Source organism: Talpa occidentalis, unplaced genomic scaffold (genome assembly GCF_014898055.3).
Source record: "Talpa occidentalis isolate TD23 unplaced genomic scaffold, MPIMG_talOcc4v2.1 talOcc4.8, whole genome shotgun sequence".
NCBI lineage: Eukaryota > Metazoa > Chordata > Mammalia > Eulipotyphla > Talpidae > Talpa > Talpa occidentalis.
In genome coordinates, this window is record NW_023605194.1 from 98,446,847 (window position 1) to 98,474,557 (window position 27,711).

Consider the following 27,711-nt stretch of genomic DNA (forward strand, 5'->3'; position numbering starts at 1 on the left):
GTGAGCTCCATTTTCAAATGAAAGATTCAAAAACACTAATTTGAAAGAAAAGTTGCATTCCCATCTTTATTACAGTGTTATTTACTATAGCTAAATTATGGAAACAACCTAAGTGCTCCCAAACAGATGAGTGGATCAAGAAGATATGTTCAAGATACGCAATGGACTACTACTCAGCCATCAAAAAAGATAAATTCATGCCACTTGCGGCAACTTGGATGGAGCTGGAAGGGATCATGTTAAGGAAAATGATAAATTTGGGATGGTATCACAAATATGTGGAATATAAAGTAAACTGAGAGTTTTTTTTCTGTTGGTATCAGGACCATCTTCTTCTCTTTGGCTTACTTTGACAACTTCCTGTTTTATCCTCTACAAATTCATGCTCTCCAGGATTGGAAAATGTGTATGCATAGTAGCCAAAAACATCTCCTATAAAGAACTTGATGCTATTTTTGTGACAGACCTGGTCAGCTTCAACTATAATACCTGCTGGAGCAGCAAATCAGGCATATAGCATCAAACTGAGTGAAAAACCACTGAGGTTTCTTGTCTATGTTCTCAGTGTCCACTTTCATATCCACCCATAGGGCTGAGATTCTAGGCCTTCTCCAAAAAGGCTTTGCCCTTTTCTGCCAACAGACTTTATATGGGTCAGGAACAGAGCCCTGGAGTTTTCTGGAGATACATCTTCATGATCCAGCAAGATCAGTCCTGTCACTTCCCCCAGGATGAGATGGCAATTTCAGTCCTGAATCCTTTCATGCCTCTAAAAAGCATCCGGGAGGCCCGCAACCTTTGCTGACTCTCCAATGCCCAGGGATGGGTCAGCTGGTTATACAGAGTTGCTTCCTCCTCGCTGATGCGTCTGCCAACCTTCTCTGTTTTTTACCTGGAGCCCAATTTGGAAGTTTCTGCTTGAATCTGGCTCAGCAAACCCAAAGCTTGCCCTGCATGCTGTCACATGCCCTCTTCAACATTTGCTCTGCTCACTTATATTTTCACATATCAGGTGTTCTAAGATCTTTTTCTTTATGCTGAAATATATTATTTAAAAGTTTAGTAGAGATATCTTAATTGTATGCCCTTATTTTTTAACTGAAAAAGTTTAATTATATTCCCTTTTTAAAACGTAGTCTTGCTGCTTACAAACTTTAGATGGCAAGTTATTACTTATGAATATTTTGAAAATACAATTCCATGGTCTTCTAGATTGTGTTGTTGTTGAGAAATTAGATGTCTAATACTTCTTTCTCTGTAAGTAATTTCTCTTCTTTTGAATTGATTTTAAGATCTTTGTTATGTATAGTTTTACTATAAATAAAAATGTGTTCTGCTAACAGTTTATTTGATTTCTTGACTTTGTGGCTTAGAGAGTTTTATCAGTTTGGATAGTTCTCAACCATTACTTCTTCAAATATTTTCTCTGCTCTATTCTCTCTTCTCCTTGGGGAGCTCCAAGTTAATCTAAGTCAGATTCATTCATCCTCTTCTCCATCTCCCACCCATTCAGCAATTGTTAACACCATTTTCCACTCTTTTTTTTTTTTTTCAAGCAAAGAACACCCAGTTTTGCAGGCAGGAGAGAGGTGTTCTGTGCAAAGATAAAGACAAAGATTAATTATTTGGAATTTCCTCATCCTTGTTTGAGATGTATATGTGTATATATATATATATATATATATATATCTCCTTGCCTTATACTTTGTCTTTATTGTTTTAAAATTAATTTTATTGATACAATATTGTTTTATAGCATGACACAGATTTGAGGTATACAGCATTATTTTTGACATTGTATATACTACATTCTGATCGTCACTCAAAGTCTATTTTCCATTCACCACCATAAAAATTCACCACCACCCACCCCCCCCCCCCCCCCCCCCCCTCCTCGTAAACCAGTTTACTCACACCCTCCCTTATGTTAAGTGCTTCCTTTTCTTGATGGATGTTTCCAAATCTGCATGTGTTTAGACAATAAGAGATTGCAATTATTTTACATCTGTCTGTTCATTATTTTAATTCTGTCACTGTTATTTTCAGCAGCTCTCAGTCTCATCCTTGTCCAATTTTGATGATTTCGATACTCCTAGCTACAGTGAAGTTCACTGACTTTCTTTGCTTTCTCAAGTTAAAAGGAGAATGGTCTCACCTGCCCAGAAGAGTCCATAAATTAGGGGCAGGAACGCCTTTGAATGACAGTGTATTATCTCTTTTTTGTACCATTATGTTGTTACTAGGGGCTTCTCTCTATTTTGTAATCATGGACAATTCTTCATTTATTTATTTAATTTTCCCCTAAGATTTATTTATTTATTTATACAAGCATGGGGCACAGTCATAAGCGCGGGAGGGCGAGAGAATTCACCAGAGCCAGAGCAGGGAACAGAACAGGCAGACCAACGAAATACACTACTGAGAGGAGCAGCAGGCATGGCAGGAGAGTTCTGTGCACCATGTGGGACCATCCCGGGGAGCTGGGGATTGAGCTGGCACTGCAGAGGCTGAGGGCAGCTTCGCAGCCCAGTGCTCAACCACTGCGCCACCAGGGGAGACCCTAATTCTGCATTTATGAAAGTTAGAAGAAATATTTAGGAAGGTCCTAGAGAATTAGGAAGAATGAATTTCCCATCATTGGCATGTGCTAAGAGTTCCAATTAGTGGTTTGTTTGGTTTATTTTTGGTGGTAGTAAATTTATTTTCTTAAAAGACAATAAAATTAGTCTCTTTGCTTTTGTTTTTGGTAACATTTGAATGTAATCAACCCATGCTATCCAAGGGGGAAAGGCTAAATGAGTTTAGCAGGTCTGGATTTAATTAAGATAAACAGGTATTTAAAGATAGGAAGCCTGTGCTTTCTGAATAGATTCCCTTTTATTGGCCAGTAAAGAAAATGAAACTGGACATTTCACTATTTAATCACTAGTTTTGGTATTTAAATTTTTAGTTTATTAATTTATTATTATTCATTTTACATTTTTTGCTAGTTTCATAGATCAACAATGACATTTTGTTTTAATTTTTATTTCTTTTATAATATGTGAAATTGAACATTATTTATAATTATGATATCTCAAGGCACAAGGAATATGCTAGATGTATACTTTACAAGCAGAGTACTAGAGTGCTTGGTATGTGCATTAACACATGGTTTCTTTAAAGTAGAGTAGTTAGTAGAGTTAGTAGAAGGAACAGCTCAATGCAAAAATTCTGGAATGCTTCATGAAGCATTGGCTTCATACTGATTTACTCAATGTTCATTCACTAGCTATGCTCTGATGTTGCCTAAAAGTAATGAGAATTAAATGTCGAAACAGGAAACCAATAAGTAGGTTAGAATTTTTAGCCAGAGTTGTTGATGTGGTCTTTGTTCAGAGTAGGAAAGACACTACATTGAATAATTTGACATAAGAAGTAACTATATGTGAACCAGGACTTTAAACCAAGTAAGTTAACAAGTCAGGCCTGGCTGGTTCCAGATTATCAGTAAAGTTTTAAGTGTCCTTGAGTGTGGGGCCAGTTTTGTTTAAGGGAATCAGCCTAAGGAACTGAGTCTGGCCAAGAAGGATGCATTGGCCCCCAGTTATGTATTTGCCACAATGTCATTTACAAGAGAAGCAAAGTGAAATAGATGGGAAGGAGTTTACTATGTTAATAGAGAATGAGGGTTCTCTCTGCTCCAGCCTGGGGAGCTCTGGTCAGCGCTGGGTGAAAGGCTTTTCACTTGGAAAACAGTACTTCTTTTGTTCCTCTGATGTAAAGAAACTAACTTAGTTAAGGGGCAGAGGACTAAATCCTGTTTTATTCTTGAATCCTCACTAATTCTTGAAGTGGCTAATCAGACTGTTCCTAAACACAAGTTTGGGGCATACTTCATATTACTTTCAGGGGATGGGTAGATGGTGAAGCATTGTTTATAGTCCTTCATCTCTTTGGTATTTCTCTAGTTCTTACTCCATATGAAATGAAGGGATTTTGAGAACAGAAACAGGCTTTCTTGTTATGGGTACCCTGCAGCCATTTTCTTCCTTTCAAAGAGGAGGCATATGTACTTGTACTGTTACAGGGCAGGGAGAGGAGCACCCCAAACCCTGCAAACCTGCCCGCTCTAAATAGGTTCTGCCATTCACTGCATCAACACAAAACATCTGAGACTTTAATGAAAAGGAACTTTAATACAATTAGTAAACAATACAGGAAAGGCAAAGAATATAGTTTCTAAATCAAGCACCCAAAATTACCCATCCCCTCATGTAAAAGTCCACCCAAAGGGAATTGGCCCAGAGCAAGGCCCCAAAGCCTGCCACAAGCCTAAAGCATCTTTCAGGGGGGAACCACAGAAAAGGGTGAGAAACTACCAGACAAGTCTGGGAGGAAAAGAGCAAAATCAAAATCAAGATAAAACCCGCCATTGTCACCTCCCCAGGAGTCTCACCCACATCTGTGTCACCCAGTCCACGACCAAAAAGCAAGCGCAGTTTCTTCACATGTCTCTGCTCCAAGTGCCTCCTCCAGGTCTCCTTCTGGCTCTCCATCCTGCTTCCTTCCTTCCTTCCTTCCTCTGTCCCTCTCCAGCGGTCTTCTCTTTAGCTCCACTCTCCTTTTGGTGGAGCAGGGAACCTGGAACTTCCCCTTTTCCTGGGGACACCCCCCCCCCTTACAATACCAGGGGCTTGGGGGACATGGAAGGAGACATTTGAAAGAGATGTGGGTGAGAGACCCGTGGGGCGGCTGACAAAGGCAGCCTTTATTTTGATGTTGATTTTGCTCTTTTCCTCCAGACTTGCCCCATCCCTTCCGCTCCTTTCTTATGGTTCCCCACCAGAAGCCTAAGGCTTGTGCAAACTTTTAGGCCTCAGTGACCCTGCTTTGGGCCAACCTGTTTGGCAGAGATTTACCTACAAAGGGGTGGATATCTTTGACCCATCCCTTTGATGTTTCTTGGGAAACTTTTACACTATATTCTTTCTCTTTTCTTTATAGCACACTAGTTATTTCTCTATTGCACACTAATAATTTAAAATTATTTTCTATTGAAAGTCTTATGCATCAGGCAATGTTTTGTCTCAGTGTGAGACAAAACCCAGGGAACTTTGGGGCTCTTGGATGCCCTTACCCTGCCCATTAACAATTCCTTATTGTTATGCAAACTGAGTGAGGTTCTTAGACCTTAGGGCTATGTCATCCTTGACTAAATTCTCCACATCTCCCCTCTGTTTGTGGGTCTTTGAAAGCCATGGTTAAAAACTTACGTGGCTTAAGTCAAGGGGAGAGACTGAACTTGTTGGCTGAGGTGATATTTGTTTTGTTTTTAAGATTTATTTATTTATGCATACAAGAACTGGGGTACAGGCCAGAGGTGTGGGCAGTGAGAGGATTCACCAGAGACAGAGTGGGGGACAGAACAGGCAGATTGGCTGAAATATACTGCTGAGGGGAGCAGCAGCAAGTCAGGAAAGGTTTGCTGAACCATGTTTGGGTTAGCTCCCTGGCTGGGGATTGAACTTGTGCTATAGTGGCTGGCGATAGCTTGATAGTGCTGTTTTTAACCTTCACCAGGGAGGCCCTGAGGTGATATCTGTAGTCAAGTTTCTGAAATCCAGAGGAAGGTAACAGGTAAATAGCTTTCTTTATGAACTGCTCTCCCTGCACAAGGCTTGTTCTTTCTTGAGCGTTCATCAGGTAAGCCATCACCATCATGCACAATTCACACTGCTGATAGAAGCAAACCTAGTCAAGTAAATAATTTTTTGCAGCGCTATTATATAATGAGAAGAGCAATAATATATTATAGCTTTTCCTTTGTGTGTTGCTCTCTTTACAACCTTACTCCATTACATTTTATCTCTTTCCTTTTCATTCCAATAAACCTTCTTTATCTGTTTCTAACTACTCTGTTATCTCTTTTCTACCTCTATCCTTTTAAGTACTCTTTTTATTTATTTAGAGTTAGTTTTCTTCCTTTCTTTAAAATTCTGTATCAGAAACTGCCACAGGGTACTGCATTGTTGTTATTGACCTGCCAACACTGGTCCTGATCAAAAGTCTGAATTTTAATTTCAAGTCCATTGCTGAAGATTTACCTACTAATCGATTTGGTATGTGAATTCATTCTTCAGGTGAAAGACTAACCTTAGCTGGTGAAAAGCCTCTAATGGAGGAAGAAAAGCAAACAAAACAACAAAGAATTCTGATTGTTCATTTTTAGAGCAGCATTGGAAAGATATGTAAATACTGCAGCTATTTATATCAGCTGTCACTCTGCTTTACCAGAGAGGTAACTGCAGTGCCTTTAAACAATTCTGCCTGGTATCTGTTTGGATGGGTGATAACTGTAAAACATTTTCAGTGTCAAGAACTATACATTTTAATGCCATTTTCCATTTTAATGGAGTTGGAAGCTTTGAGAACAGTCCTGACGGAAATCTTCAATTGACCCCGAATCCACTGTTACTTTATACACTTACAGTAAAAGACTGCAGTTTTGTCTCCACAAATACATAATCTTATCCACAGCTATTTTAAAATTGAGAGTGAAAGAAAAATATAACTTCAATATTTTGGAGTTGGTTAGACATAATTCTCTCTAGATATATGATTTTTCTGAAAAAAATGCAAACATTTGGTGTATTTAAAATAAGTATGCTGTTGTCTTGCTAAATATTTATTGCAACATTTATTTTGCTTTCCTGAAAAACATCCCCTGCTCTAGGCTATGTGATTGCTTCCAAAAGTTTCTTTTCTTTTAGTAAACCTTTTATCAAACTGATGTAGCCTGCGCTTGAGAACATATGTTTTACAGTTTTATGAACTGGTTCATTTCCTTTCTTCTTGTCATTTAGATTTTTGACTGTACTTAAAAAAATCCAAAACATATTAAGCTAGCTCACTGAATATGTATTTAGAGATAATGGGATGTAAAAATTGAATATTCAATTCTTTTGGGGGGGCACTGTATCAAAAAACTTTACAAATAGTTTTTGTTTTGTTTTCGTTATGCAAATATGTATTGGAAAATTTTTTATACTGTTAAAGCACTTTATTTTCTCATTTCTATTCCCTGTGAGAGGGGGAAAAATACCTCTCTTTTCATTATTATTTTCTTTTCAGAAAACCTGGCTTAATACATTTTCCAATGTGCAGGATACAAAAAGGAAAAGTCCTGTCTCTTTGAAAGTCATGCCGTGGAGCTGGCATTATACTTTTCAAAATACACAATCTTTAGTGGAAAGAATACACGTAAGATTGTAATTCCACGAAACTAAAAAGTGAGGTTCTGGCCATTGCGAGATTTGGAGAAAATCAAGGATCAACTTTATTTTATTTATTGCTTATTTATTGGCTTATTTATTTATTTATCATATATTCAAACTTCTCTTTTAATTGTATTATTTTTACTGCAGTAACAATGGCTTACAACACTGTATATAATTTGGGGGTATAGCTTTACACCTCTTTAGATGTATGTTACAGCACCACACCCACCACCAAAATACCCATAATCCTCCACTCCAGTCCATTGGGGCCCCCTCCACTCTTTGCTTCCCTCTTCCCAGGCTCACCCCTCTGGTAGTCTGAATTTGCAGTCAGATTTCTAGGGTTTGTTTTTGATTTGGTTTTAGATGACCCTTTTTTTTATTTCTCTGTATTCCACATATAAATTAAACCATCTGGCATTCATCTTTCTCTTCTGCTTTATTTGTTTAACATAATCCCCTCCAGTTCCATCCATATTGTTGCAAATGGATGATGTGGGGTAGATACACCATGGAATACTCCTCAATTATTAAAACAAGATAAACCCTTGCCATTTGTGACAATATGGATGGAGCCAGGAGACATAATACTAAACAAAGTCAGAAGAAAAAAGACATGCCAGGTGGTGTCACTTATTTGTGGAATATAGAGAAACAAAACAAAGGATCAAACAAAACCAAACCAATAACAAACACTGGAAATATGACCTTAGAATTGAGAGTGGTAGAGGTGGAAGTTGCAGGGAGAAGGAGATTAGATAGGGAGGGGGCACAACGGACAGTGGTGAGGACTTTCAGTGCCTTCATGCTGGGTGTAGCGCTACACAGCTGAGGAGGTGTGATCCTGCTCCTCTGAATTACTACAGTGTTGTAAACCATTGTTACTTCAATAACAAAAAACAAAAACTTATGTTCCTGAAATAGATTAAATTGCTGTTTTAAAATGAAAGTACTAAAAATAAATTTGACATTTCACTGGTTCAGTATCAGCATTGTGAGCTCAATTAATATAATTAGCTAATTGAATTACTCATTCCTTTGATGGAGCTTCTATCTGCTATCAAAGCCCATGTTTTACTCTGAGGCAACAATCTAATAGGGGCATCAGTGGGTTTGCTTATACTACATAGTCAGAGCTTGGTCAGATTTCAGATTTCATGTTAGTCCACTTGCTTTTCAGGCTCCTGATGTTAACTGTTTTTGAGAATGGATTAATATCTAAACAACCTCTAATTTTTAGGATAGATTTTCTGTATACATAATAAAAGTGAATATATAAATTAGTTAATAAATTAAATGCAAATATGAGTGTCCTAAGGGACTCTCCTTGAGTAATTGCATAAATTTAGAACCCAAACATGTCATCAATTTTGGTGGCTGAGATACTACACATATATTAAAATAGAAATATATTGTTCAAGGCAGCACAAACTATAATTAATTATGTAGTTGCTATTGGTTATTGTTTTCATTAGGATTGTGTATGTGAAAACAATATTTATTAAGCAATAATCTTTGGTTTTATACTTAAAAAGTTTAGATTTTCTTAACTTTTTTTTTCATTTATTGGTTACAGCTGATAGCTTTACTGATGTAGCAAGATGGAGAAAATTTTATTCATAGAATAAAGAGGGTTGGGCTCACTTAAACCATAAATAGTTCCCTGAGAATAAATAGCATTTTACTTACCAGACAGGGGCTCTAGAATATAACCAAGCATAAAAGGAATGGAGGATTGGATACAGGAATATGACAGAATGCTGTGAGGTTTGTGGTCTATTTTCTCCCCATAAAGCCTAAATTACTATATTTACTAAGTAAATTTAGTATACTCCTAACATCATATGATCAGCTATTTTATACTGAGATGCAGTTGGAGGAAACAAGGTTAGGAATTTGCAGATATCATAGATTTATGGATTTTCCTTGCTACCAAAAACCATGCATTGACAGTAGTGACTGTTCAATCCAAATTTACTTCTATTTTTAAAGGAGAGTCCCAAAATGATTACTAGATTACATTTATACAAGAATTAGCACAAAAGTGAAAGACTAACAGCACTATTGCTCATGCACTTGCAAATGGTTTTCAACTCCAAGTACATTTGTAGCTACCATATGGATGGGTGTTACTGTCATTTTCTTTACATAATATAAACATATGTGTGTTTTTTATTACTCCTATTAGATTATATCGGTATTTCTATGCAAGGATCTACTACATATTGTATTTGTACAACCCTTCACAGAACCTAGCAGAGATCAGGAATAATTAATTCACATCATTGATTGTCTCACTAGCTCAATGACAGCAATAATAGGTTGCTGTTAGCATGAGTGAACCCCAATGTGGAAGGGACAAAACCATTGACAAGAGAGTTGGAAGAATTGAATGAAGGAATTAATAGAAGTAAAAGAATATTGAATATTCTAACCTATACAATGGAAATACACGAAGGGTAAATATCTTGATTTTGATCTACATTGTGACATTTCACTTAAGTTTCAATAAGTGATGTATGTTTGCAATGTTTTGCTTATAACCATTAAACAAAAACCAAAGTTAAATAAAATCCATTAATCCATGGCTTAAATTAATGGAAAAGGGTAGGCATTTTAGTGTGAGGCAAGCTTAGGTGTTGCCCAGGGAATATAAAAATGCATTCTTAGCCGCTGGTTCTGAGAGACTGATTCTCAGAATACCTCTATTATAATCACATGGTGCATTTGATAGTGCAGATATATGAACTCATGCTAAGTCAGTTTCTGGGAGAGAGGATTCAAGAATAAGCATTTTTAATCTGTAACCCCAAATAATTTCAAAGTACTCATTTGAAACCATTGCTCTAGAATATAGATTTCACTGTTTTTAGAGTTGAAGGATATGATTGCTATTATAGGGTCAGCAAAAAATAGCAAGGGGATATTGTGGGTAACTAGAGAGGGAGGGTGGTGTGGCTGGTATAATGGGTTTATAAAACAGATTAGCTGAAACTTGGAACAAGTCATTTAATTTTTCTAGTCATCTCTCTCTCTTCCTTTAGAATGCAAGTATGAGTTACTCCTGGATAATCATGAATAGAGACAATTTGTGTAGAGTCTGATATATATATATGGTGCTTGATTATGTTGTAGTTGTGATTGTTGAGGGAGATTTGTGCTTAAAATTTGTAACACTAGATCCCATAAAACTGCTGAGAAGCACAAAGATCCCACATGAAATCTGTTGTGTAAACAGGCTTTCTAACGAACCCAATCATCACCAATACTGTATATATATAGAGGACAAATATGATCCCATACGAAATCTGTGGCCTGAGAGAAAAGGAAATGAATGTGTTGCAAGAACATCGTAGAATAATGAAATTTGCTTACTGCTCTGTACCGGGACATGATTACAATGGAAAAGTGTAACTTCCTAAAGAGCAAAAGGAAATCATTTTGACTAAATTTGATGGTTTAGAAAAGATAAGTTCTGCAGACAACAAAAGCTAAAATTATAGCTCCAAGGAAGTAGAAGATGAACAAGTTTTGTTATGTGTGTGATTAAATCTCATAGGAGCATGACAAGACCTGAAGTGAGAAGAAAAGAAATAATGGGTAAATTTGTAAATGTTCAGTGTCCCTGTAGCACATTGGTACAGCTTGTGTTTGTTTCTATGAGGAAATCACTGTTTCAGGCATTAGGTCCTGATGAAGATAGAAAGCAAGTTATGGTCGAGCTATAACACAATTGCAAAAGATTTTCTCAAGGCTGGAGCATATTTAATCCTTTTTCTTTTTAACGTTTAAATGTGAGAATTTGACCATTTAGAAAGTTGTCATAAGTTGGTTTTAATTTTTGTAGTTTTTTTGTTAACTGGAAGGAAGGAAGCAATGTCTTCCTAGAGAATCCTAGATCAATCCTCTACAGTTTATTAAGTGATTTTAACTCCTGTGTTGAACCATCGAAAGAAGAATGTTCTGGTAGTAGATGGATTATTATCAGCAGGCAATTAGCAAAGAAAACAAGTCTTCATTATAAATGAGCTGGTCCCTCCCTGCCAGCTTTATTGAGATATAATTGACATATAAAATTGCCTAAGTTTAAGGCATAGAATGCGTTGATTACGTAATACAATTTCTTATTGCAAAATCAGTTAATATCTCTATCACATCACGTAATTACCATTTCTTTTGGGGGAGGATGAGAACATTTAAGATACACTCTTTAGCAACTTTCAGTCTTTTAACCTCGTTTTATTACTATAACCCCATACTGTGCCTGGTAGTTATAATTGGCTTATTATCAGAAGGTTTTACTCTCTGGCTAACATCTCCCCATTCTCCCCACCTCTGGCTACCCCACCACTTTACTCTGTGATTCTATGCATTTGACTTTTTTTGGTAATATTTTATTTTATATAATTCTTACATAATTTTTTCATTTTTGCACAGTGTATGCATTTTCATTTTGGTTATATTCCCCATACAATTGCACCCGCCTTATTTTGACCCTAATCCTTCCTCTCCCCACCCTTTCCCTCCCCAAAATGTGTCTCTGGTTTATAGTTGCTTGTTGCTTGTTGATTTTTTTTTTTTTTTTTTTGGAAGGGATCATGCTCAGTGAAATAAGCCAGAAAGAAAAAGAAAAATACCGGATGGTCTCACTCACAGCATTTGACTTTTTCAGATTCCACATATAGGTGTGATCTCACAGTATTTTTTTTCTTCTGATGTGTCACTTATTTGGTTATTGTGTATAATACTGCAGTGAACCTAGAACTACAGGTATCTCTTCAAGGTACCGATTGACCTTCCTTGAAATATATGCCTGAAAGTGGTATTACTGCATCACATGGTAATTCCACTTTTAATTTTATTTTATTGAGGAAATGGCTTTTTATAATGACTGGATCAACTTACATTCCCACCAATAGTGCACACACTTTCCTGTCTTGCCACATCCTGGTCATCACTTTTATTTAATTTTTTTATTATAACCATTCTAACAGCTATGAGATGATAATCTCACTGTGGTTTCAATTTGCATTTTCCTGATGGTTGGTGGTGTTGAGCATCTTTTTCAAGTTCTTATTGACCATCTGTATATCTGTATTGGAAATATGTCTATTCAGATCCTCTGCTCATTTTTTATTTATATTTTTTGTTGATGTATAAATTATATATTTTGGCTATTAACCCTTTATCAGATCTATTATTTGCAAATATTTCCACCCATTCTGTAGATTGCCTTTTCAATTTTTTTATGGTTTTCTTTGCTATGCAGAAGGTTTTAAATATATTGTTTTCTATAGTGTTGTAAACCAATGTTACCTTAATGAAAAATGTTACAAAAAAGTTTGGTGTTATCCCAGTTATTTTTGTTTTCATTAACTTTGTTTTGGGTATCAAATGAAAAAAATCATTACTAATACCAATGTCAAGGAATTTTTCTGTTTTGTTTTTTTTAGGTGTTTTATAGTTTTCATTTTACATTTAAGTCTTTAATTTCATTTCAAGTTACAAATAGGGTTGGAATTTTATCTTTCTGTTTATGGTTTTCAATTTCTCCAGCACCATTTATTGAAGAGACTGTGCTTTCCCTATTGAGTGTTCTTGGCTCACTTGTCAAATATTATTCACTGAATAAGCAAGGATTTATTTATGGGTTCTGTTTTCTGTTCCATTGGTCTATGTGTCTAATTTGATGCCAGTACCATACTACTTTGATTACTGTAATTTGGTGTATTGTTTGAAATCAGGTATTTTGTTGCTTTCAGTTATGTTCTTTCGCAGGATTGCTTTGACTGTTCAGGGTCTTTTGTAGTTCCACACAAACTTTAGGATTTCTATTCTATTTCTGTGAAAATGCCATTGGAACTTTAATAGGGATTACACTGAATTTGCATTTTTGTTTTTCAGTATTGCCAACCAATTGATTTTTTTACTTTAAGCCCCAACCTAGAAGTCTTTTCAGAAACAAAACAAGCAAGATAAAACCTTTTGTTAATAAACAAAACAAACAAGATAAAACTTATTGTTAATAAAAGAAAAAACGAATAGTAAAGCAAAGGATGTGACAGTCATGGAACCACAGAAATCAACAAGAAATTCATCCTTCGGTGTATATCCAATAGTTCAATAGACCTTATTGAATAAGGACTAATGTTCCTTAGAAGTCAATTCATAAAAATTTCATTGTTTGTGTTATTAACATTAGGCAATATAAGCAATCTACAATTGCTGATTGCCACAGGGAAAATACAGGTCATCCAAAATAGAATTATCAGAATCAAAGAGCAGGATCCTAGATCAGCCTAGAAGAAAACCATTCATTTGATTTTCTCTAACCAAAGATTTTCACTATTTCCTGGATTATATAGACATTCAGTTAACATGTTCCATGATTTTCTTAAGCATCTAATAAGTGCCAAACATATGCTTCAGAGTCAGTGGTGAATGAAGTCATAGACTATCTCATCAAAAACCTTAAGTTTACAGAACAAAAATACCACATTTTATCTAAGTGTGTACATGAATTTAATGTATTCCAAGCTATGTATTATCAATTATAGAATAATTGATTCATTCTCTATTAATCCTTTCACTGTATTTTTAAAATAAACTTTAACACCATGCTACTGAGAAATAGATAGAGGAGGTACAATTATTTGATTCTTGTCTGGATAAAATGACTCTTCATGATTAGACCACCTATTTGACCTTCTGAGGATCATGACCTTAATAAGGCTTATTTGAAACTGGACATTCTATAAATTTTGAACAGAATCACATTATTCCTTCACAATAGAGAAAAAGCACTGTGAATGGTTATACAGAAAAGTGATGTTAAATATAATAGATAAAATAGTTATTGGCCTTCCTTTAAGAGATTTTAATAAGAATCCAGATCTTTCTATGGAGGAGAATGAATCCAATTTTTTTTCATAAAGTGTATCACTATTATTTGACATAATTCACTGGCAGGAAATGATTCCTTATGCAGACATTGGTGATTAGATGGTATTTGCATTGTCCTTAAATTCCATTGTAGTTTAGAACTTCATGTTTAAAAAATGAATAAGTGGTAAAGGTAGGATCATAATCTGTTCCTACCTTCACTAAAACATCAACATCTCTCTGTTGTGATTTCATTGTACCAGTCCAGGCTGAAACTGCCATACTGATATTTTTTAAATTATCTCTTCTAATCATTTCACCTAATGTTTCAAAAGTGATTCAAGCTCAGTTACATCTTCTTGGTGATTTTTGACATTTCTGATGGAAGAAATTGGATTTATATTGATATATTATTTGGATAATAATATCCAAATAGACAACATGGACATTAGTCAAAAGGCCACAACTTGTTCCTTCTAAATCAATTAGTCTCATCAATCAGGTAACTGTGCTCATGCTTCGAAATCTTCCACTTGACTTGGAGAGTTGGAACACGGTCCCAGCTTTACCATTTTTATATATACCTACATTCAAAAACCTTCAGTTCATTTTTTTCCCCCAAAATTCATATACATGGAGTAGTGAGAGTTACACTTTCAATTTATTTTCATGATTAATTGCTGAGCAACAAGGACTTCCCAACTCCTCCGAAAGAGCGTCTTTATGGTTTGCAATTAATGCTTCTCCCTTGACAAAGTCACTTGTAGGAAGGGGGAAAACGAACTTGTTTCAGAGTGAATACACCCTAATTTATCATAAGCCCAAGCTGAATTTTACATAGCTGCTTTTCATTTTTTTTTGTCTCCAGCTAAAAAATCTCTAAATAAGGGGAATCTCTCTTTAGTTATGATGAGACTAAAACCCATGTTGGCCTTTTTGTAGCATTTCAACCCAGTTTCTTTCCTACCTTTTTAAGTGTGTGGTAATAAAATTGAAAATGCATAGAGTTTCAACTATAATCCCATTTATTAAGGTCTGACAGAATAACTCCAGAAAGTTAAATATAGTTGCTGTGTACTAAGATTTATTAAAGGCAACTGCAATGTATCTCTTTAAAAAAAGAGATGGACATATCCACTATATTCAGAGTTAGCATCAGTTTAGCAGAATGAACAGAATATTTTCCTTCTGACTTTTATGATGTTTTTGAAAACCTCAAAAATATTAAATTATAAAATGTAAATTTTCCCTTCAAAAATTGTCTTGTGGGTTTGATATTTCTCACTATTTGAATTGCATTCTGGTTCAAATTTTACAGGTACACATATCTGTACAGCAGAGCTTGATAACAGCTTGATAACAGCTTGTACAGCTTGATAACAAGGAAACAAATTACAACAAGTTCATTCACTGTGGAGTTAGAGGTGTTCTTCAGTTGCTTTCTGGTCTAAATTGCCCCATACAAGAATATGATCTCGGTCCTTTGTTGCAGAGTAAATGATTAGTAGAAAAGTCATCTTAATGATAGATTTAATTCTGAAAAACTATAATGAATTAAGCAACAAAGAACTAAATTGCTAAGTAGTGGGGGTTGTGGGGGGGGAATAGTAGCTTGGGGGCAGAGAATAGCAATCTCTGCTCAATTTTTTTTATACTTTTACCAAGAATGAAAAGAAAAATCTATGATGTTGTCAAAGGCATTCAGTCATAATTGTCATACATGAGGAATGCTTGGATGAGTCATATGATCATTTTTTGGAGGAAGACTTAAGTATAGCAAATAAATGTGAAAAAATGAATTCACAGCATTTTGTGAACATCAGAAAATTTCTCCTTATGCTCCTATTCACTACCATTGTCAACTGTTTCAATAGGGAGACACTTGTGAGCAGAAAACCCAGTGTTTTCTGTATTTTTATGGTGTAGTCACTCACTTGAGCTATTCAAATTTGTAGCAGAATGGTTGAATAAAGAAATGTGAATTTTTTCCTTCACTTTAGATCTTTTCCATGATCAGTATTATGGAGAAAATTATCAGTATTATGATCAGGATTATTATCAGTATTATGGAGAAAAAGTATGTTAATGTCAGTGGCTGGAAATATAATAGCTCAGTTCATATTGAGAACTGTGTGTCCTTTGAATTTTGGACACTGTCTTTGGGCTTTTGGGCTGCATAATTCATTCTGTAATTTCTCCATTGCTTTGGGATGTTAGGGGCTAGCTTTCCTGCTATGGAAACTTATTTATTGACTTATGAAAATACTAGTGTCCATCCTGTTTGTTTCTCTCTTCAGTATCATAGTTGAATGCTAATTGCATTTCCACATCTCCTTTTCATCTTTGTATCTTCTCCTTGATCCCCTAAATCAAGGAGGAATCCTTGCTTCATTAGCAGGAAAAGCTTTGGTGGTAAACTGACAATAAATGGTTTATTTAGTTGTTTTTTAAAGAGATATTATTTGGTTCAAATGAAGACGAAACATTTTTAATATGTTTTGAGCTAGAAAATTAAAGTCATGGGAATTAGGATTTTTAAAAAAGTAAATCAAATGAGATATAATAAAACACAAAACAATTCGTAATTAGCATTAGGTGATTATCCAGGTATATACACTTTGCTTTCTCTTATTTCCTTTTTCTGGCCTCTTTATAAATCAGAGACAAGTAGGTTAAAACAACATTCACAACTTAAATATTTCTGAAGTTTTCAATCACTCATTTCACAATAATTCTTGCCATTTATAGGTTAATTCCTGTGTGTCATTCCCTATAGTGAGGACTTGACCCACATTAGCCCACATTTATTCTTCACAGCAACTTTTTGAATTAGAAACATAGTCCCCATTTTATAGATGTGGAAATAGATGTGGAAATATTTAAATATAGAGGCTTAAATCATATTGCTGGTTAGTGGCAGAGCTACTTGACTCCAAAACTCAAGTTTGTAAACATTACAGTCTATGAATTCAGTGAATATCACTTGACTACTCTCAAACTTGACAGTGGCTATTTTGGACACAATCACAAACTAATCATTGAAGCTATGTTTGAATTTAATAACTTGATTTTGTTCTATCTATAATTTTTTTTAATTTTGTAAGGAGAAAAACATTAGAACTTGGCTCCAAAAATAGGCATATATACTTCATTTAATCTTAACACAACTTTGATCCACATTTATCTCCAGGGGTCAATCAATTCCAGCAAATCTACCATACTTTTACAGTTCACCACCTTTCCACAATGACTGCGCAGTACTCTCTTGTCTCCAGCCCCTGCTGTCTTATCAAACCCCCCTGACTCAGTTGATATTGTAGCCTTTTCTTTTAGGAAATCAAAACAATTGGAACGCCTCACCTTCTTGTCGTGTGCCCTGACACCTTTCCTGACCCTGTATCTGTGCTGTCTTCTGGGAAGGATCTGTCCTTAACAAAGACATCTCTGTCACCCATGTCTGCATCCCAGTGACTCTTGCCTTTTCAAAAATTATCCTTTCTTTTCTGCTCCATTGGTCTCTTCCTTCTTACTGAATTGTTCTTTCTTATATACAATCTTGTGTTTATCAACTTAAAAAAAATGATCCTCATTTTTGCCCTCATTTGCCTTTAACTATTTCCTTCAAAATTTTGCTCTTCACTGCAAAATTTCTTGAGCATTCTGTAGTAACTATGTCAATTTTGTCACTACTTGTTCTCTCAATCTAGTCCTATCTGACTTATGTTATCACCAATTATTTGAAACTACACTTAAGATGACTGATGAAGTCCATTTTCAAAATCCAATGTCTCTGTGACATTTGTCAGTAGCATTTGACATGGCAGACCACTACCTTCTTCAAGCATTATTTTTATTTTAGCTTCCATAATATCTCCTTTTTCAGGTTTTCTCCTACTTCACAGTCACATTTCTTTGTTTCTCTTGTTTTCTCCATCGGAACATTTAACATTGAACTGGCTGTAAGTTTTTCCATTTTTACAACATTGCTAGCTAATTTTGTGCCATTTAATATTCTCAAATATCTCTAGCCAAACTCCCCTCCAGACTCCATCTATTTCACTTGTGATTTACATGTCTAATAAATGTCTCAAACTTACATTTTTTCTACATGATTTTTCTATGAGTTTGATTTTTTTCTTTTTTTGGTTCCACATATAAGTTATATTATTCAGTATTTGTCTTTGTCTGACTTATTTCACTTAGCTCACTGCCCTCAATGTTCATCCATAGTGTCATAAATGACAGGATTTCCTTCTTCCTTAAGACTGCATAACATTGCATTGTATATTTATACATTCTCTTTAATCTCTCATGAACAAACACTAGGGGGTTACCATGTGTTGGTTATTGTGAATAAAACTGCTAGGAACAGGTATTTGTATGAATAATGATGTCCTTTCTTTTAGATATATAACCAGAAGTGGGATTGATGGATCATTAGTACTCCTATTTTTAATTTCTTGAGGAAATTCTAATTTTTTTATAGAATATCTACCAGCTTACATTCTCCATTGCTTCATAGTGGCTCTTGGTTCTATCTCCAAAACATATTCTGTCTAATATTCTCAATCTTTATCTCTACTACCTTGGGCCATGGTACTTGATCTACTGCTATGGTTTCTTTACTGGCCCCCTACTTCCACAGTCTTGTCTTCTCTACAAGTAACTTCCTGCATTTGCCTATTTAAATCATTCCTCAGTACAGTTAAGGAAATAATTTCTATAAGTCACATGAAGTACTCTTAAGGAGAATGCACTCATTCTCAAAGGAGAATGCACTCTTAAAATTACTTTTTATTCTGTAAAATATCTATGTAGATGCCCCATGATTACTATATAACTAATTTTTAAACTGTCTAAGACAGATATCGATAGCACAGAGATCAAGTTTCTATATTTTGGTGGTCGGGAGGAGGAGGGAATAGACTTAGGTTTCAAATATTTTACATTCAAATGGTATTTTTATTATTATTTCTTTGCTGTGCAAAATTGATAAACAAGCTTATGATAGTGGGTTCCTACTTAGAGGCCATGTATATAGTTCAGTGGCTATAATAAATCTTGGTGCATAAACAGAAGGTGAGTTACCACTTCTGCAAATGTAATGTTTCTCTTGTTTTATCTTGTTCTTATGAAGACATAAATTGAATATATTGTCTCTTTATTTTCACAAACTGGCTATGATTTCAGACAATTACAACCAGATTTATTATTTGTAGATAACACCTTTTTTTTTAGAGTAATATATTATTTAGTTTGAAGGTGAGAAAAATTGCTTGGCTGAGGGGTTGAAGGGAGAATTCAATGTACATATTCTACCTAGATGTGTGTTTTCACTAGGTACATATTCTAGGTACATATTCTACCTAGATGCTGTATTTTGCTTCCTGAATTATAACTTGATTGATGGAAAATCAATCACCTATAAACCATAAGAGGGTATATGGTAGGTTAGAAATATTTGTTCTCATTGGTCTTGTTTATCAATATTGCTCAATTCAATATTTCAATATTGAATATATCAATATATCAATATCAATATATCAATATTGCTCATTCAATATTTCGGTTCTTTGATTCATCTTCTTTCCTGACCTCTTCATCCTCCCAGGCCCTGGACATTACTAAATTAGTGTCCAACTTTACCCCTATATTCATCCTTCTAAAGATGGAGAAACAGGAGAAAGGGAAGTGGAAAAGAAGGTGTTAGCACCACAACTATCAATTGATTTCATCTCTAAAATGTATAATGAAAAGCAGTGGCAAGTTTTGATTTGATTTACTAAAATTGAATTGTGGTTGTAATTCCCTAGCAATATGTCTACTAATATGTCTACAGAATCCATATTGCTGGTTCTTTGCCAACCAGCCAAGTTTAAGGCAAGTTTTTATCAAGTTGTGTATAGTTTTGTGCTAACAGAGGAGATATTTTGAAGATCTGCTGATAAGTATTTAATATATTAACGTATATGTACAATATTTATGGTTATTTTTAATTCTTTCTGTAAATATTTACTACATAGAGCTAACTAAACATTCCTTACTAGCTTCTTGGTGAGAATGGTGTCTTTTATATATACTTTTTAGACTACTTCTTGCTATTGAAGTATAGACTGGCAATGTTTTAAATTATATTTTAGAAGCTTCTTGAGTACTTTGATTTCAAACTCCTCCAGTGCTAAGAGGATATGGTTGTTTTTAGCTATTCTTTTTAAAGAAGCAAATAAAAGTTCATATTATTAGTGGTGAGTATAGAATTTGTCCTGCCTTTTAGTGTTGGAGAAATCCCTGAGGGCCAGAGCAAGGCATTTGCGTGGTGTGTTGAAAGTGTTGGTTTAAATTTGCAGTTAGGCAGTTAGTACACTGGGAAATGAAAACAGTTTCAATGGTACCTGGAATTTACATGTTCTTCTTGATCTTCTGTGTTGTAGAAACATTAACATGGGATATTTCTTTGTCTCTAGGCAAGGTACATGGTGAGGGGTGATGGCTGGGAAAAAATATTTGATTTGTATCATATTAGGGAAAAAGTAGGTGCTCCAGTGATCCTCTGAGAATAGAGTAAACTTAAACTCTTGACCTTCTCCTTTGTGACAGACGCCCTCAAACCTCTCATAATATCATCTTGCTTTCCTTTTCTATAAACTACCCCCTTTTCTGTGATCAATATGAATATTTTTGTTACACACTTGTTTAGTTCTGTGAAATAGAACACTTCTGTGCTTTAAAATTTTCCTCTTTGCTATTCTACAATTAGTCATCTTACAGAGATGCTATTGTGACTAATTATAAGTAATGGTTCCCAAATGTAGTCTGTGAAAGACTACATCAGAAATTCCAGACACACTTAATGGACGTATACTCCCTTGCTCGTGTGTGTGTGTGTGTGTGTGTGTGTGTGTGTGTGTGTGTGTGTTACCCTGGCCTCTCATCCCATCTCCCAGGTGGTGCTTATACAAAGCACTTTGCATAATCCCCATTAACTAATGTCACATTCCAACTCCAACTCCCCTCACTTGCTCTTTACAGAAAGTTGGAGGAAGTCTGTAAAGGTGTCAGGTATTCAAACAGGGGAGATTTTTATGCAGGTTATAAATTTTTACCATTGAGTATGAATGCCCCTCTGGTGAATTCTATGTCTTTTACAGGCATTTCCTGAGGGATTGGGGTGTTAAAATGAGGCCAAGTCTTCTCCAGCTTGTGAGGATATGCTAAAAATGTGACGAGGGGCCAGGAGAAAGGAAGTAAAAATCACATCTAGGTGGACTTATTCTAAGGCAAGTCTTGAGTCAGAGTAAAAAAGAATGGATGGAGTCCTCATAGCTTTCATGAGGTTCAGGGAAAGGAATTTGGGCTAGTCATAAAATATTTATTTGCCTGGAGGACATCATCTTTGTTGTAAGTACTCTGTGGGGAACTTTCTGGTGAGATTAGCTTTATGGAAGAGAGTGTGACAGGGTTGTGGGGAACTCTGTTTTCATGATGTAGCAGACATGCCTAGACAAGAAAACTCCAGAAAGAAATGTGTATTCTGTGGTCAGTAGCAGAGTCAAGGTTCCAGATTGCTTCTGATGCATCTATCTCTTAGGAGACTGTTTACCCTTCTGTCATGACATGCTACAGTAAAAACCAAAACAAAATAAAAATGACATCTAAGCCTGGCATAAAAAAATCAAAGTTATCACTATAAATGTCCCTTTTCTTTCTTTTTCTTTTTTTAAATTGAAGTAACATTGGTTTACGTCATCGTTTTTTATTGTTGGTTTTTTTTTGTTTTTTGTTTTTTTGTGTGTGTGTGTTTTGTATTTTGGAAGTATAGGATTGCCCTCTCAGGCATTTTTGAACTCATCATCAAATAACCATACTCTATTGTTCTCCCTTCTCTCTTTTCCCTTGCCCCTCCCCCACTTCCTTTCCCTGCTGGATGGTTCATTCTATAGTCAGTTTTCAAGAGTTAGTTTTTTTTTTTTTTTTTTTTATAATAAATTTTATTTTTATATTCCCCCATACAATTGCAAACGCCCCATTCTGACCCCAATCCTTCCCCTCCCGCCCCCCACCCCCCAAAAAGTGTCTCTGGTTCATAGTTTTTTGTTGATTTTGATTTTCACTTTCTTATATTCATTTTCCTGGTCCCTTATTTAAGTTTTCTAGATTCCTGCTATGAGTGAGACCATCCGGTATTTTTCTTTTTCTTTTTGGCTTATTTCGCTGAGCATGATCCCTTCCAGCGCCATCCATGTTGCTGCAAATTGCATGTGTTTATCTTTTTTGAATGCTGAGTAATATTCCATGGTATATATGTACCACATCTTCTTGATCCAGTCATCTATTTTTGGGCATTTGGGTTGTTTCCAAAGCTTAGCTATTGTAAACAGTGCTGCTATAAACATAGGAGTGCAGGTGCTCTTTGGAATTGATGTTTCTGTGTCCTTTGGGTAAATACCTAGGAGTGGAATTGCTGGATCATATGGAAGCTCTATGTTTAGTAGGTCCAGAAATCTCCACACAGCTCTCCACAGTGGTTGGACCAGTTTGCACTCCCACCAACAGTGCAGGAGAGTTCCTTTTTCTCCACACCCTCGCCAACATTTGTTGTTGCTAGTTTTTTTAATATGTGCCATTCTCACTGGTGTGAGATGGTATCTCATGGTAGTTTTGATTTGCATTTCCCTGATGACAAGTGATGTTGAACATTTTTTCATATGCCTGTTGGCCATTTGCATTTCCTCTTCAGAGAAGTTTCTTTTTAGCTTCAAGAGTTAGTTTTAACGTTTGTCTTCATTTGACCCTTAGTTTGATTTCTCTACATGTAAGTGATACCATCTGGTATTTGTATTGTCCTTCTGACTTAATTTCACTTAACATTATCCCTTCCAGCTCCATCATTGTTGCCTCAAATGGCATGAGTTTATCTATTTTTGACCACTGTGTAATAATCCGTTGTTATATATACACCACGTTTTCTTGATCCACTCACCTGTTTGGGGTATATATTGTTTCCATCATTTGACTATTGCAAATAGTGCTACACTAAACATGGGAGTGCAGATCTCCTGCCAAATTAGTATTTTTGAATTTTTCAGGTAGATACCAAGGAGTAGAGTTACTGCTGTAAGGCAGATATGTATTTAACATTTTGAGACATATCCATACTGATTTCCATAGAGGTTGGACCAGCCTGCTTTCCCACCAACAGTATAAGAGGTCTTTGAGGAAAGACCTCTTTATTTATTTACTTTTTTAAAGATTTATTTATTTATTTATACAAGAACTGGGGTACAGACCAAAATGCGTGGGAGGATGAGAGGATTCACCAGAGACAGTGGGGAACAGAACAGGCAAACTGACGAAATACACTGCTGAGGGGAGCAGCGGGCAAGACAGGAGAGGTCTGCCGTGCCATGTGGGACCCTCGCTGGCTGGCGGGGATCCAACTGGCGCTGCAGAGGCTGCAGACAGCTTCACAGTGCTACGCTCAACCGCTTGTGCCACCACGGGAGACCCTCAAAGACCTCTTTAAATCCTTGTCATTGCTATGAGTTTTTGGTCATCACTCTGGACTATATGCTTTTTAATATCTAGAATGAAAATTTCTTCGCATTTTACTTGAACTTTGTGTTGACTATATTCAAAGCATGCAGACTTAAGCTGCTGAAATGTAACCAGCCCCAAAGAGAGAAAGGAGTCCTGTGGATGCTCTCCAGGCACAGGCATGCCTGTGGATTGGTGCGCGAACTCTCACAGAGGGATGGCTCAGCCTAGATTTCATCCTATTTAATTTGACCATTTGAAAAGCTGACCTTTTTATAATGTAGCAACTCGAACAGATTCCACACCTCTTTTATGACTGAACTGCTTTCTTTCCAACTTGTTATTTTTTTTTTAACATGTGAAAGGCTTTAGATCAGAGGCTGAGAAGTTCGTAACACTAAAGGGAGCTTAATTAAAGTCAGTGGAAAATTCAGTAAGGGAAAATAAAAGCAGCAAGCAATAGAAATCACAGAGCTAGATCCAAAAGCCCATCGGGAATAAACCCAGGAGGCTTAATGCCTTTAGGATAGTCTGTCTGATCAAGGGAGGGGGAATAAAGAGTTGAATCTAAGTTAAAAGGGAAAATCTCTTTCTGCTAATTTGAAATCGTGCATTCAGAATATCCTAAAGAACAAGATATCCAGGAGGGCCAAGTCCTTTTGTATTATTTTTTCGTTTATATATATGTTAAAACAGATTTTTATCGTTTTGTGACATGCTATAGGACATGACTCCAAGGAAGTCTTTCAAGGTGGAGATGAGCCTTGGCTTGGGGGTGGACATGTATCTTGGAGTATGATCACCTTGGTGTCCATTATCACACAAGCATCAATGGCCTGCCATCAAGTACTTCTTTTTTTTTTTTTTTTTTTTAAGATTTATTTATTTATTTATTTATACAAGCACTGGGTCCAGTCAGAAGCGCGGGAGGGTGAGAGAATTCACCAGAGCCAGAGCGGGGAGCAGAGCAGGCAGAAGGACCGAAGTACACTGCTGAGGGGAGCAGCGGGCGGCAGGAGAGGTCTGCGCGCCATGTGGGACCCTCCTCTGGTGGCCGGGGAGCAGCCAGGGAGCAAACCCGTGCCGCAGAGGCTGCGGGCAGCTTCTCAACCCAGTGCTCAACCGCTGCGCCACCGGGGAGGCTCTGCCATCAAGTACTTAATACATGTTGAATTAAATTATAGATTCTTTGGGTTACTGTCCTCTTCTGAATTTTAAATGACATATATATATCTTAATCCACTCTGCTTGATTTGAATCTTTGGTGATATGACATGGTATGGTAGACTAAAGAGAATAACTCGAGGTGCTTCATCTATCAAGACATTTATCATTTAAACATTTTCTTACAATCTCTGACTATGTTTGCTATTTGTCAATCATGTGTATTTCAGGAGCTGAGTTCTAAAAGGAATCACAGATTTTTCAAATGGCTATTTGGCTGTTAGGAATTCTGATAGAAACCCCAATAGATTTGTATGCATGTTACATAGGTTGTTGTGGAAATATCGTGAGCTTGTACTTTTTTTGGTACCATGGCAACAACCCCAGGCGAGGCTGTTTCTCAGCACACTCCGCAAAAGAGCACATTCAGTACTTTTCTCCAAAGCAATAGTGGCTGAACCAGACTCTGATTTAGGCCTGGCCTTGACCAGTTATGCTGCAGGAGGTGCTCATAAAGTGGAGGTAACTTCAAAGCATTCCTCTCTTGCTGCCTTAAGAATAAAGTTGTATTTAAGGGTTTTTTGTTATAATTAATGTCCACACACATGATATATACCTTTTTCTCTAATGTTGATCTGGGATGTTAGTTCCATACACGATTAAGTATTTACTGGATAAGAGCTGTCCATTGATGTGATCGCCTGAACATTATCTTATCATTATAATTTGCAACCCTCAACAGTGATTTAAACACAACATAGATACATGTATGATAAAGCGCATTTTAGAAAAAAGGTAACTTTAAAATTGAGATAGTATATGAGCAGTCACCGTAAAATTATTTTATTATTTCTAGATCATTAGAAATGTTCATAATAAAATGTTAGGGAAAAATAAGACAAAATAAAGCAAACTAAAACACAAAAAAAAGACAAAATAAAATCCTGCAACAATAACAAAAACAACACAAACAGCTAACATTGGGGCATCCTCACTAATCACAAAGACTCAGAGAAGAATTTCACTAATATCCAGTATTCATGAACCTTATGAGGTGTTATTATTACCACTTGAAAGGTGCAAAAACTGAGGCTCAGACAAATTAACTATTCTATCAAAATCACAGAGAATGTTAGAGGTAGGATGTGAGCCCAGTCTACCCAGTCTAAACAGTCTAAAGGTTTTTTTTTATAAACCACTTTCTTTTTCCAGTGACTAAGATTTTTCATGCTCTACCCAATGGCTAGCAGAGGTCCGATACAGGGAATATAGCAAAAAATTACACAGCCGTGTTCTAATCTGGCAAAGATGTTTACTTAGTTTCTTGGTAAAATTGTGGAAGGGAAAAGCCTTCCCTCTCTTTCTCTAGGCATTCTGCATTATATTTGAAATTCTTTTCAAGAAATCAGGATCCCAGGAGCTCAGTTTAAAACTCGAGAACACGAGAGAGTTAGTGTAGACAGCAGCCTTACTCTGGAACTCAGTTCATATAGCCCACATAACAAGTTGGCAGTGGGAGAGGAAGGGGCATTTCGCTGAAGGACCTGAATGAGGTGAGTAAGCAGGGAAAGGAAATGGATAAATTTGTTGTTGCCTCAGAGGTTAATGGAAAATATTTGTGCTTTGCTGAGCATAACTCACCGCATAAAAGATGTAGCAAAGTTGCTTAACAAGGTCACCCAGCTCTGGGGAGATTTTTGATCTATGCTCAATCAAATTCTTTCACCTGCAGTGACTGGTCAAACCTTGCAAGTGGAGTCTACCAAATTTGTCACCCAAAATTCAAGTGCTCATATTGCAGTTTGGTTGGCTTTTATTCCTTGTCATTGTCACCATCTGGGAATGACACCTCCTAATTGAGTGTGTTCAGTCAGGCCCAGAGGCTTCTCTGTTATAAGCCCCAGAGGACACCTATTTATCTTATTTAGATTCAGGCTATTTGCTGAAGAAACGCCTTTTGTGTTGCAGAAAGGGTTAGCATTGGAAAATAAGGAGGACTCCAACAGCGTGGATGTCAGTTATTATTGCATCTAGATAAACAATAAAGATGTTTTAAATAAAATGTTGAAAGCATGAACAGGATTAAGAATTAAGACCAGTGCTTTTGGTCTCACCTGTCATTCTAGAACATGTGCCTTGGCCCAGGTCTGAGTTCCTCAGTGTCAAGGTGTTCCTGTGCCAAACCACTCAGAAGAGATGTCAAAAACATCTGTTCAAATATAGTGATGCCAGGTTTTTTGAGGTCAGCCTCCTGGAAAAACTTGAACTACACTATTTTTAATGTCATTATAGTGAGCTGTAATGACATGTCTTGCCTGATTCCATTTCTAAACTTATTTTTTGAAAAGATTTATTTATTTATGTGTATAGGAACTGGGGTACAGGCCAGAGGTGAGGGGTTGAGAGAATTCAGCAGAGACAGAATGGGGAGCAGAACTGGTAGATCTACTGAAATACACTGCTGAGGGGAGCAGCGGGTGAGTCAGGAGAGGTCTGCTGCACCAGGTGGGTAACTCCCTGGGTGGGGATCAAACCTGTGCTGCAGTGGCTGTGGACAGCTTCATAGTGGCTGCATCTTAACCCCTTGCACCACCAGGGAGGCCCCCATTTCTAAGCTTATTACAGCATGTTGACTACATGTGACTGTGCTTTGGCAAAGCTTGTTTTCAGATTATTAGATTTGGAGACTTCTTGTGGAGCAACAAAGTTATTCAACAACTGTCACCACCATCGTGGCTGAAATACTGGGTTTAATTATATACCTTTCACCTGCACTCCTGAGACTGTGTTTAGCTCGTCTTCCCAAGTCTTGTTTGTCCCCACACCAATTGTTCCTACTCATTGCCGAGATATGAATCACAACTTTGTCCAT

General features: G+C 36.3%; 1 pseudogene; it reads right to left on the minus strand.

Annotated features, from left to right (window-relative positions):
- Positions 1–234: 234 nt before the first annotated feature.
- Positions 235–27,711, minus strand: LOC119234747 (SUMO-activating enzyme subunit 1-like; annotated as a pseudogene).